General features: G+C 43.1%; 1 protein-coding gene across 1 annotated transcript in view; it reads left to right on the top strand.

The window, feature by feature from the left end:
• The first annotated feature begins 1,255 nt into the window (after window positions 1-1,255).
• Window positions 1,256-13,304, top strand: part of LOC145341211 (coagulation factor X-like) — a 77,984-nt gene continuing 65,935 nt past the window's right edge. Inside the window, exon 1 of the mRNA XM_080186133.1 lies at window positions 1,256-1,302. The gene's annotated coding sequence lies outside the window, so the exon portion shown is untranslated. The remainder of the gene's footprint in view (window positions 1,303-13,304) is intronic.

The following is a 13,304-nucleotide window of genomic DNA, read 5'->3' as shown; positions in this document are numbered from 1 at the left end:
TGACCATGCTAAGTTCACCATCAGTGAATCCGAATAGATGTCTGCAATAAGACGACTAGGGGATTTTCATAGTAACTTCTTTGTAGTATTAATGTAGCCTATTTGTGACACTAATAAATAAACTTTTAAAAAACTTATGCAGGCCTTGGCTAACATGCCTGGGAATGGACATGGGGACCTGATGATCATGGGTGCAGTTAATCAGAGAGGCAAACGCCAAGTTAACCAATCGAGGAAACCTGAAGCAGCCTTGCAGCATAGGGTAGCGACTAACGATATGCTGTGGTTGTGATGGATTGAGATATCTTTTATAATGTCTCCAGGAATGTTCTGAATTTTTATATTCACTCCTCCCTCCTTTACAACACTTGTTCCGTACCTTGAAATCTAATAATCATGCAGTGCATCTCTCCTCCATGTGGTGTCACCCCTCAACCCACTTCAGAGTTTTACCTCTGAATATGTGAACAATGTTAACAAATGTGCTTATGATGCCAGAGAATTGAGTGCACTTTGAGACTCAGATTGGTCTGAGTAGAACTAATCAACAAGTGAAGGCAATAAATCTACATTCCTTTTATCTGAACATCAAATGCCTAAAAATAGTCAACTTATCAAGCACGCCTGCCATTTACAAATCATACTAAAGAATCTAAACTTCCCGAAGTGGCCCCTCTCTTATAATGCCATCTAGAATTCACAACTGAGGTAAAACTGAAGTGATCTTTAGTTTACTGGCCTGTCCCTTTCCTCTCTTGAACAATGGTGTGATACTTGCACCTTCCAATTCTCTTTTCAATTGATATTTTGAAAATTATTATAGATGGTGCCTCTGCTATCTCCTCCTGATACTCTGTTGGTGTGAGGCAAGAGATTGGAGGTGGGGGGCTGGGGCAGTGTCAGGGATCTGACATTACAGAGCAAGCAGTGGACGTGAATTCATGGTCAGCTGTCATTTGAGGTGCATGCTGTGAGAAAGCTGTTGTTAATGCTCTTTAAGGTTAGACAGTGTTTTCCCAGCACATTAGCCACACAATGCTGCACTAACAGTGTTAATTCAAAATGAGAGGGCTAGATACTAGTTGAACAAAATGTCCTCAGATTGCAGTAGGGGATATGTCAGCCGTCAGATATTTACCCACAGACGCAGCCCGCTCTGGTACCGGGGCTCCGAGTAAATATTTGAAGTTAGTCATTAACTGAGATTTTTCAGCTATTTGGTTGGCTGTGTTCACTAATGCAAAAAGCCTGTGTGCTGAAAAATATTATTCCTGGGATTTTGTGAACACATTATTTTTGAAGGTACGGCACAATGGGACATTCCATTCTCTTTGATTCACATTCGCTTTTGGAATAAATCCGGAGTCAGAGATGTATCTGGGTCTGTGCAGTGGGTCAGTGATGTATCTGGGCCAGTGTGGTGGGTCAGTGATGTATCTGGGCCTGTGCAGTGGGTCAGTGATGTATCTGGGCCAGTGCGGTGGGTCAGTGATGTATCTGGGCCTGTGCAGTGGGTCAGTGATGTATCTGGGCCTCTGCAGTGGGTCAGTGATGTATCTGGGCCTGTGCAGTGGGTCAGTGATGTATCTGGGCCTCTGCAGTGGGTCAGTGATGTATCTGGGCCTGTGCGGTGGGTCGGTGATATATCGCTGCCTGTGCGGTGGGTCAGTGATATATCTGGGTCTGTGCAGTGGGTCGGTGATGTATCTGGGCCTGTGCGGTGGGTCAGTGATGTATCTGGGCCTGTGCGGTGGGTCGGTGATGTATCTGGGCCTGTGCGGTGGGTCGGTGATGTATCTGGGCCTGTGCGGTGGGTCGGTGATGTATCTGGGCCTGTGCGGTGGGTCGGTGATGTATCTGGGCCTGTGCGGTGGGTCGGTGATGTATCTGGGCCTGTGCGGTGGGTCGGTGATGTATCTGGGCCTGTGCGGTGGGTCGGTGATGTATCTGGGCCTGTGCGGTGGGTCGGTGATGTATCTGGGCCTGTGCGGTGGGTCGGTGATGTATCTGGGCCTGTGCGGTGGGTCGGTGATGTATCTGGGCCTGTGCGGTGGGTCGGTGATGTATCTGGGCCTGTGCGGTGGGTCGGTGATGTATCTGGGCCTGTGCGGTGGGTCGGTGATGTATCTGGGCCTGTGCGGTGGGTCGGTGATGTATCTGGGCCTGTGCGGTGGGTCAGTGATGTATCTGGGCCTGTGCGGTGGGTCAGTGATGTATCTGGGCCTGTGCGGTGGGTCAGTGATGTATCTGGGCCTGTGCGGTGGGTCAGTGATGTATCTGGGCCTGTGCGGTGGGTCAGTGATGTATCTGGGCCTGTGCGGTAGGTCAGTGATGTATCTGGGCCAGTGCGGTGGGTCGATGATATATCGCTCGCTGCCTGTGCGGTGGATCAGTGATGTATTTGGGCCTGTGCAGTTGGTCAGTGATTTATATGGGCCTGTGCACTGGGTCAGTGGTGTATCCGGGCCTGTGCAATGGGTTAATGATGTATCTAGGTCTGTGCAGTGGATCAGTGATGAATCAGGGCCTGTGCAATAGATCAATGATGTATCACGGAGTGTGCAGTTGGTCAATGATGTATCCTAGCCTCTGTGGTGCGTTAATGATGTATCTGGCCCTGTGCGGTCAGTCAGTGACATATCCCAACCTGTGTGGTGCTTCAGTGATGCATCTGGGCCTGTGCGGTTGATCAGTGATGTATCTGGACCTTTGCGGTGGGTCAGTAATATATCTGGACCTTTGCGGTGGGTCAGTAATATATCTGGGCCTGTGCGGTGGGTCACTGATGTATCTGGTTCAGTGCAGTGAATCATTGAAGTATTCTGGCCTGTGTGATGGGTCAATGATGTATCTTAGCCAGTGTGGTGAGTCAGTGATATATCAGGGCTTATGCAATTGGTCAGCGAAGGATCTCAGTCTTGCAGTGGGTCAGTGATGTATCAGGACCTGTGTGATGGGTCAGTGATTTATCCGGGCCAATGCGATGAGCCAGTGATTTATCTGGGGCTGTGCTGCAGGTCAGTGATTTATCTCATCCTGTGCAGTGGGTCAGTGATGTATCCCAGCCTCTCTGGTGTGTTAATGATGTATCTGGGCCTGTGCAGTCAGTCAGTGACATATCCCAACCTGTGTGGTGCTCCAGTGATGTATCTGGGCCTGTGCGGTGGGTCAGTGATGTATCATGGCCCATGCGGTGGGTCAGTGATATATCTGGGTCTGTGCGGTGGCTCAGTGATGTATCTGGGCCTGTGCAGTGGGTCAGTGATGTATCTGGGTTTGTGCGGTGGCTCAGTGATGTATCTGGGCCTGTGCAGTGGGTCAGTGATGTATCTGGGCCTGTGCAACGGGTCAGTGATGTATCTGGGTTTGTGTGGTGGATCAGTGATGTATCTGGGCCTGTGCAGTGGGTCAGTGATGTATCTGGGCCTGTGCAGTGGGTCAGTGATGTATCTGGGTTTGTGTGGTGGATCAGTGATGTATCTGGGCCTGTGCAGTGGGTCAGTGATATATCTGGGCCTGTGCAGTGGGTCAGTGATGTATCTGGGTTTGTGTGGTGGATCAGTGATGTATCTGGGCCTGTGCGGTAGCTCAGTGATGTATCTGGGCCTGTGCAGTGGGTCAGTGATGTATCTGGGTTTGTGTGGTGGATCAGTGATGTATCTGGGCCTGTGCAGTGGGTCAGTGATGTATCTGGGCCTGTACAGTGGGTCAGTGATGTATCTGGGTTTGTGTGGTGGATCAGTGATGTATCTGGGCCTGTGCGGTAGCTCAGTGATGTATCTGGACCTGTGTGGTGGGTCAGTGATGTATCGTGGCTTGTGCGGTGGATCAGTGATGTATCTGGGCCTGTGCAGTGAGTTAGTAATGTCCAGGCCTGTCCGATGCATCAGATGTTTAATATTAATCCACAGAACAAACGGATGTCAACAGATTCCCCTTTTTTAATTAAAATGTTATGCAAGCAACAACTATGCATATCAAAAAATACAAAATGATAATGTTATCTTCTTACATAATCAATCTTTAACATACTCCATATTTTTTCCTGCCTTGAAAACAAATTAAAATTTCATAAGGTTGCAAAACGAAAATTTCCACGTTTTCACAATCAGTTTTATCACAAGGTGCCCCACTTTAAGGAAATCTACTCATGTCTTTCAATAAGTAGTTCTTTTTGTAAAACTACCTGACAACTAGTGACCTCCATCAGCCCATTTTATTTTTGAAATCTCGTTTCTTTCCAACATCTCTTATATATTCACTTGTTCAATCCTCAACCTCTTTTCTGGAACATTGTTTGTCAAATGGACATTGTCTGCAATGTTATTTAAACAGCGCTCTACAGGCACATTTTCCCCTGGAGTTTCTTTAGTATATTTGATAAATGCATCGCTTTTCCTGTTGCCTCCACCAGTGCAAGTATTTCTACAACTGATGTTCTTTTAACCACTCCCCTTGTTTTTTTCGAATTCCATGCTAATGGACAATATTCATCATTTCTTCCCACTAAAAATATAGTGAACCCTCAACCATCAAGTCCAAAACTTTGAGTGATTTCAAGAAGAAATTCAATATAATTCTTGGGGCTGACTGGATCCAGGAATATGGGGAGGTAGGTGAGATCAGAAGATTGAATTTCTTGATCAGCCCTGATCGGAATGAAGGCAGAGCAGGCTCAAAGGGCCGAATGGCCTACTCCTGCTTTTATTTTCTATGTTTCTATGAGAAGGTTAACATTTGAGGATCATAATAAACGACTATTTAGATCCCTTCTGGGCCACCCACGTTTGGAATTCTGGGCATGCATTCTTCTAAACTACTTTCTTTAATGTTTTATTTGCTTTAGCATTTAGCATATTTCAGTATGGTGCTCAGTTCTAATGCATCATATAATGCAACTGGTTGAGGTTGTGTGCATAACCAGTTTAATTGCCTCATTAAGCATCTCAGTTGATCTGCTCTCCCTTGGTTGTAATCTTCCTTCTGTGAGGATCTGGCTCGAATTACCAGGCCCTTTTAACATTCTGTAGGTAAGATTCAGAAAATCACCTACATGAATTAAGCAAATGACTGCTAGTTTTCCTTCATCATACGAGTAAAGCATTGCTTGTCCTACTTTCAGTAGATAGATATAACTGAAAAATACCAGACCCTGGATTTATTGTTTAGCCCACAGACACACTTACTCAACCTCAATAATCTCTCCCCTACATTTCCAGCTTTTTTGGAGGTTTAAAAATACTTCTCTTTGAAATATTGTTTTGATGAAGATGCATTTTGATTGCCATATATCTGGCACTAAAAGTGCCAGGAATATCTGCAAATCTACTTGCTGTTGGGGAGTCTAGTCAAACTTCCTGGTCACCCAGTTATTCCTCAAAAATCACTGACTCACAAGTCTGGCCTGAGCTTTATATTTGCTGTTAGGAAATACTTTCTCTGTACATATCCATCTATGGGAGAATGCTGGCTGTTCTTTGTCTGGCACCTCAGTGTAAATGCCAAACTCTCTTTCCAATTGTCAAGTTCTTTTTGTTATGTTTCTCCTACTTCTTGTGTCACACGACTTTACAGCCTGTGACCTGACTTCCTTTCACAAGTTCTGGATCTTTTTCTTGAGTGGTGATCACCATTAGTACCATTGTCTGAACTTGCATCTCCTGGTTTTCCAGATTTTTACTTTCTTCTGACAATCCATGGATCTGATGGTCTATCCCTTGTCTTTTACAGATCCACCAATCACTTTATTATGCTGCGTGTTCAACTTCATTTGAGCCTTTTTCCTTGAAGGCTCACTTATTCGATGAAGACTTATTTAACGCTAGTGTATATTACTTGGTACCACATCAGTACTGATAAAGTGATTTACTCCTGCTCTTTTACGCAGAATTACTATTCATTTTAGCAATTTCAGCATGTTACCATCACCAAACCTGAAACGAGTAAAACTCGTTTCTTTACTTTATTCTTTACTTTGGTCTTCCTTCCTAAGTAATCCATGTAACATTTAAACTAGTCACTCTGGACCTACACTTACTATTTTGAACTACAAACTAAATCTGCAACTAGGATATCTATTACTGACTGAAGATCTGATGACCAATATGATTCTTTCTGATTTGTCAGTATTGTCTTCATCTTCCATACCATCTGTTGTCTCAAAATCCAGGTTTTTTTGGCAATTTGATGCATAGTGATACTCAGAGAAAATATAGAAACTAGAATGCAGCAACATAGAAACTAGAAGCAGGAGTAGGCCATTTGACCCTTCAAGCCTGCTCCACCATTCATTTTGATCATGGCTAATCATCAATATCCTGATCTCCCTCCATACCCTTTGATCTCTTTAGCCCCAAGAACTGTGTCTAATTTCTTCTTGAAATCAGATAATGTTTTGGCCTTAACTACTGGTGAATGCTACACATTCACCACCCTCTGGGTGAAGAAATTTCTCCTCGCCTCAGTTCTAAAAGGTTAACCACCTTTCCTCAAACTATGACCCCTGGTTCTGGACTCCCCTATCATTGGGAACATTCTTTCTGAGTCTGCCCTATCTAATCCTGTTAGAATTTTATAAGTTTCTACGAGATCCTCTCTCACTCTCTTAAACTCCAGTGAACATATTCCTAACCGACTTAGTCTCTCATATGACAGACCTGCCATTCCAGGAATCAGCATGGTAAACTTTCGCTACTCCCTGTATAGCAAGGACATCTTTCCTCAGATAAGGACACCAAAACTGAACACAATACTCCAGGTGTATTACTCAGTCACATTTGAAGCACCCTTGGTATTCCTGGGGTTCAATCTCCTTCCACAATTGCCCAACTCCTGCTGACATTTATAGCTCCTAAAAGGGTCTCTGTCACTATACTTTAGTTCATAGTTATTCTTTCATGCAAATGTTTGGGCCCTATGTTTGAAAGGTCTCAAAATGATGCCAATGTTGTATCTTCAATCTTTGATGCAATTGTTGAAGATCTGCAGCCAGAAATGAATGCTTTCCAAAAAAGATTTTTAATGCTTTGGACATTTGATCTCTCGCTTTGAGTCTAATTCTGGTTACAACCAAGAGCCTATCTATGTTTGACATCCTAGCACAGTCCAATAACTTAAAGGCAAGTACTGATTTAGGAATATCCAGGTGGAAGTGCTGCAATATGGTATATAGTCAGTTAAACTCCAGGATATATTCTTATTGAAGAATCATCCTTTTCTTTGATGTTTCAAAGTCAACCAAGCCTCATTGGCATTAATTAAGTCACCTTTCATATAAATGTTTTCCTTCAATCACAAAGGAATGTCCAAACCTTTTTTGTCCAGTTACTGAGCATCTAGTTCCAAGAATAGTCTGCAAATGATCATTCTCTTGACAAAAAGCAAGAGTGCTATATCTAACCCTTTCTGCCTTTTCAGTGGAGACATAACCCATATCCATATATTGACTTTATTTTTCCATTGATCGTAAAGTTCCATTTCACAAAAGAGTTTTGAAAAATAATAACCTACCAGCCTATACCTGGTTTCAATCATCTTTCTGTGAAGAGTTGCCAGTTACGATCTTCTCTCAAAACAAATTAACTCCAATACCCATTTTCTCTCTGGAAGTAACTCTGTCTTCAGTCTTCATTTTCAGGTAACCACCCTCTGCTACCAAATGTCAGTGGGATTCAAAGAAAGATCAATACAGCACAGGGACAGGCCCTTCAGCCCACTAAGCCTGTACCGATTCCTAATCCTTATTTAGACCCATTACTTATTACCCATATGTGGTTTCTGATGAAGGGTCATCCAGACACAAAACATTAGCTGTATGCTTCATCCACAGATGCTGTCAAGCCTGCTGAGATTTTCCAGCATTTCTGTTTTTGCATGGTTCCTATCCCTCTGTTCGCCTCTATCAAGGTACACCTTGAATGTTGCTAAAATGCCCATTTCCACTACTTCCGCTGGCATTGCGCTCCAGACACCTGCCACCCTCTGTGTCAAAAACTTTCCCTGCACATCTCCCTTAAAATTTCTCCCTCTCACCTTGAACCTGTGTCCACTTGTAGTTGACCTTTCTACCCTGGGAAAAAGCCACTCTATTTATGCCACTCATAATTTTGTTGACCTCAGGTCACCCCTCAGACTCCGTCTTTCTAGTGAAAATAATCCAAGTTTATCCAACTTCTTCGCGTACCTGAAACCCTCCAGACCAGACAACATTCTGGTAAACTTTCTTTGTGGTAGTGTGGTGACCAGAACTCCCAAGCCAGTTGTGAAGGAGATTTTGGTAGACACTGTTTATTGCTTGCCACACTACTCCTCCATTCACCTTCACCCCTGCCTACACCAGGTACAGGCTGACTCTCTATAAAGTACATCTGAGTAATCAGTACACAACATCTCTTCACCTTATTACCTGAAACTAATAGGTACTCAGCATCCATCAATAGAAGCTATTAGATACCAATACTGAAGTACACCAGTTTTAAGGTGATTGGTTAAACAATCAGCAGTGAAATGAGGAAAAACGTAATTACACAGCGAGTAATTAAGATCCAGGATGCACCTCCTGAGTATGGTGAGAGGCAGATCTAACCTGGGCCTTTAAGAGGAATTGGATGAGCATCTGTAGAGAAAACATTTGCAGGGTTACAGCGATGAGGTGGAGGCATGGCAGTAGCTGAATCGCTGTTGCAGGGAGCTGGCATAGACATCATAGGCCAAGTGGCTGCCTTTGCACTGCAAGGATTCAATAATTCCATGAACTTTAAATCACCTCACAATTCTACAACACTGACAAAGGAGGCAGGGCAAGAGGTATGAAAGGCCTTTGATGCTAAATCAACATAGGGCAAGTAGTGCTTGTTGTAGCTTCACCAGGTTGACATTTCATTTTTAAGTATGCCTGGTGTTGCCCCTAATATGCCTTCTGTAATGATGCATGTTCACAGATTTCATTAGAAACACAAAAGGTATTAATAAGAAAAACTATAGAGGCCAGCAGTCTCATGGCTACAGCCAACTCCCAAACTGTGTCTTATCAAAGAACTCTCTCAATATGGGGTGATTCTACACTCTGCGTTACAAATAGTTGCACAGTGAACGTGACCCTTACTCTGCTGTTTTGCCCTTAAAGGAACAGTCAGTACATACCTCCCCCTTTAAGTCTTTTATACAAACTTCAATAACTAATTCACTCAGTGCTAAGCATTAACTCAACATTATGTACCTGAGTAAGACCATTACAAATTGAGTCCAAGGTTTTTTTATTCCTTGTAGAGTGGTGTAATTCTGTAGTCTGAGATACTTCCATACGATCGACATTAGCAGGAACTGCAATAACAGGTACATCTTCTGGCATAGGCAGTTCGTTGCTACTTGCTTACATGGGGACATTAATCATAGATCTGCAGCAAGTCCATCAGCGTCTTTGGCTCTTACAGGTTCAAAAATATTTCTTGATGGCAACACTGACTGCACGAGCATCTCTCTCAAGTGGTCCTCCAGTTTGCTAATGATTGATGCTTCCATGTTCATTTAGTATGGAAGAGGTCCAATCTTAGAGACAATAATTCCAGGGATCCAACCTGATTCACTGCTGAAGTTTCTCACCTTTACAGTTTCATTTGCTATAAATGATCATGCTGTGCTATGTGAATCACAGCTTGTGTTCTTCTACCCCTCCCTTGGCAAATTTGGAAACATGAGGCTCTGTCTCCTGAGACAATGGTTCATTAGCAATTCTGTTGAAGGAATTCCTTATGTTGCATGTGGAGTGGTCCAGTAGCTAAAGAGGAATCATGAGAATTTGATCTCTAAGTTCTTCCTGACAGTTTATTTAAGCCAGAGTTAAAAGTTTGGATGGCTCACTCAGTTAATCAGTTTGATGCTGGGTGGTAAAGTGCAGGTTTGATGTGTTTAATATCATTGACAGTGATGAAGTTTTTGAACTCAGCTTTTGTGAATATAGTTCCATTGTCCATTGGTCTGTGACTTCACCTCAAAAATGTCCATCCATTTAGAGTAGGCATAAGTCATGAGCAAAATATTGTGCCCAAGAGTGGGCCAACATAATCACTATGGAATGGCACCCATGGCTGGGAAGGTCATTCCCAAGGGTGCAATGAGGCTGTAGCAGGTAACCCTTGTTGCAGTTGGCACTGTTGACAGTGCTTGACTAGCTTCTTGATCTCAGCATCAATACTAGGCCACCACACACAACTCCTTCATCCTAGAGATGCCAGGATGAGCTCTGTGTAATACAGTTAGGAGCAGCTCTCTGCCTTGTACAGGAATGATTACCCTGTGAGTAACAATGCTGGTGAACTCTGTGTAATTGCATGTATAATATTTCTGTAGGATGCCAAAAAGCCAATAAGACATTGTGTTAACGAACCTTGGTCTTGAGATGCTCTCATCGAGTATTTTAGGGATTGTACAAATCTTTCAACTGACTTATTATCAGATGGATGATAGGGCTCTGACCATAGAATCCCAACAGTGATGAAAGAGTTCATTTGGCCCATCAAGTTTACACTGACTCTCTGTGGGCGTCCGCTGGGTGCTACAGTTTCTTCCCACAGTCCAAAGGATGTGCAGGTTAGGTGGATTTGTCATAGTAAATGCCTGGGGTTGGGGGAGAGGTGGAGGGGGTAAGAAAGATGCTCTTTTGGAGAGTCAGTACTAACTCAATGGGCCAAATGGCCTCTTTCTGCACTGTAGTGATTCTATGCATTCTAAAGAATTGGAAGTTGTCTCTGGATTCACATAAATCTTAGCTTGTAATGCTTTGATATTGCCTAATTTATTATAGAAATATTCTCGTATTTTTATATCAGTTCAGGCAGTCCCCTTTCCCGCACTTGAAAAATCTCAGTCTAATTCAACTTGCTTTCTTTATGCCTATTGTGACTGAAAACCCTTGGTCCTTCATCTGTCACTACTATAACTGAGAGCTGTGTAGACAAGTACCATTGTGGTGCCTATTATTTCTATTGCTTCCCCGATATAAACCTTCAATTTGGCAGAAATTCCACTAGTTAATTCAATAGTTGGACTCCCTCTCTTAGATATTGAAATGTGTGCTTGCCCTTCATGATGTCTGATGTCCCTATATCCACTTCCATCTTAAGAGGCTTCCATTTACCCAGAACATTACAGTAACAGGGTCTACCTTGCCTGTTTTTAGGTGAAACAGGAGTACCAGAATTATTGGGGCTAAGCTCTTCCACATTGTGTACTTGTAACACTTTATTTGATCGATTACTCAGCGATCTTAACTTACTTTTGCACTGATTTTTCAAATGCCGTCTTCTGTGACAATAAAAAAGCTCAGCCTCCTTAAACTGAGATGATTCAGGATGGTGATTACCTCCACATTAGTAATATTCCACTTTATGTATTACTGTCTGATTGCTTATTCTGTACCTTTTTTGTTTTGTTGTGGCTGAAATTGTTTCCTACTTTGTTGCTGCTTTGGCGATTTTGGTGCCATGGCTGACTACAGGTTCCCACCCTCATTGGTGAACGGTGCCATTTGTTGCACTATGCAACACTTGTGTATCTTTTTCAACACTTTCCATGGCCAGCACTATCTCCATTACTCATCCATAAACAATCCCCATTGAATAGTATTGATGCAGACTAACCTGTCCTGTAACATGTCATTTCGGGTGACTCCAAAATCACAATACTCTGATAATTACTTCAATTTAGTGATGTAATTTGTGATCAATTCATCTGGGTCTCACCCTTGAATTGCTAGAGTATGACTGATGGTTAGTGTTGGAAATGAGTCTCCAACTAAATCCATGAGCTAGCTAAGTGAGTTGGAGTCGGTGAAGCTTTGGGGCTGTAAGACGGTGAATAATGTTATAGGTTTGAGTTCCACAAACACTGAGGAAAATTGATTTGCATTTTGCCTCCTCCCCTATTTCATTTGCTTGGAAATAATATTCAAGGCGCTCAATATATTGTGTCCAGTCCTCCATGGAGGAATTAAGTGGGTCTGTTTGCCTAACGAGGGGCACTCTAGTGAGTAATGTTTTGTTAGACTTCAGTTAATGCAGGATTCTTTCAAGTGCCGGGCCAGATGTAGTTTTAGGGTCCTGTACCTTCGTTGCCAGATGTAACGATGCACATTTACAGACTTCATTAGAAACATGAAAGGTATTAATAAGAAAATTGTATAGAGGCTAGCAACCTCATAGCTGCAGCCAACTCCCAAACTGTGCCTTATCAAGTAAACCTCTCTCAATATTCCACACTATATATCCAGGCTGGTTGCACAGGATATGTGACTCTTACTGTTTTACCCTTAAAGGAACAATCACCACATTCTCCCCCACTCTCACTCAACTTCGGTTGATCCCCCAGCTTGATATGATAGAATGAGGGGTGTACAGGGCCATGAATTTGCAGATTGTGATTGAATACAATTCTGCTGATCCTGATAGCCCACAGAACCTCATGGATGCCAGTTTTGAGTTGCTCGATTTGTTTGAAATTTATCCTAATAGCACAGTGGTAGTGCCACAGGGCAAGATGGAGAATATCCATCATCATGAATATTTTGCCTCAAAAATTACTGTGCAATGGTTGCTCCCAACATTACTATCATGAGAAGATGCATTCTGATAGGTAGATTGGTGAAGACAAAGTCCAGAAAGTTTTTTCCTCTTGTTATTTCCCTCAGCACTTGCTGGAGACCTAGTCTAACCTAGTTATGTCCCTTAGGACTCAGCCAGCTCAGTCAGTAGTGGTACGACCGAGCCACTATTGGTAATGGACAATGAAATTCCTAACCCAGAGTACATTCTGTGCACTTGTCTCCTGCTGTGCTTCCTCCAAGCGGTGCTCAACATGAAGGAGCTGATTCATCAGCTGAGGGATGTTGGTAAACAATAATCAGCAGGAGGTTACCTTGCCCATGTCTGACCTGATGCCACATGTCTTAATAGACTATGTAGTCGATTTTGATGACTCCCATCACAATTCCCTCCTGACTGCATACCACTGCTCTGCTACCTGGGTCTGTGCTGCATTGGGACAGGGCATACCCAGGGATGGTGATGGTGGTCTCTGGGACATTGTCATACTCATGGAATCATACCTTATAGATAATGTCAAGCTATTGCTTGACTAATCTGTGAGATAGTTCTTCCAATTTTGTTACAAGTCCCTAGATGTTAGTAAAGAAGACTTTGCAGGGTTGATAGGGCTGAGTTTGCAGTTTTTGTTTCCGGTGCCTACGTCAATGCTGGGTACTCCATCCAGTTTCATTCCTTTTTCTAGACTTTGTAGCGGTTTTGATACAA

This window comes from Carcharhinus amblyrhynchos, chromosome 3 (assembly GCF_965287045.1).
Source record: "Carcharhinus amblyrhynchos chromosome 3, sCarAmb.v2.hapA, whole genome shotgun sequence".
In the NCBI taxonomy this organism is placed as follows: Eukaryota; Metazoa; Chordata; class Chondrichthyes; order Carcharhiniformes; family Carcharhinidae; genus Carcharhinus; species Carcharhinus amblyrhynchos.
This window is presented reverse-complemented; position numbering and strand designations above follow the sequence as displayed.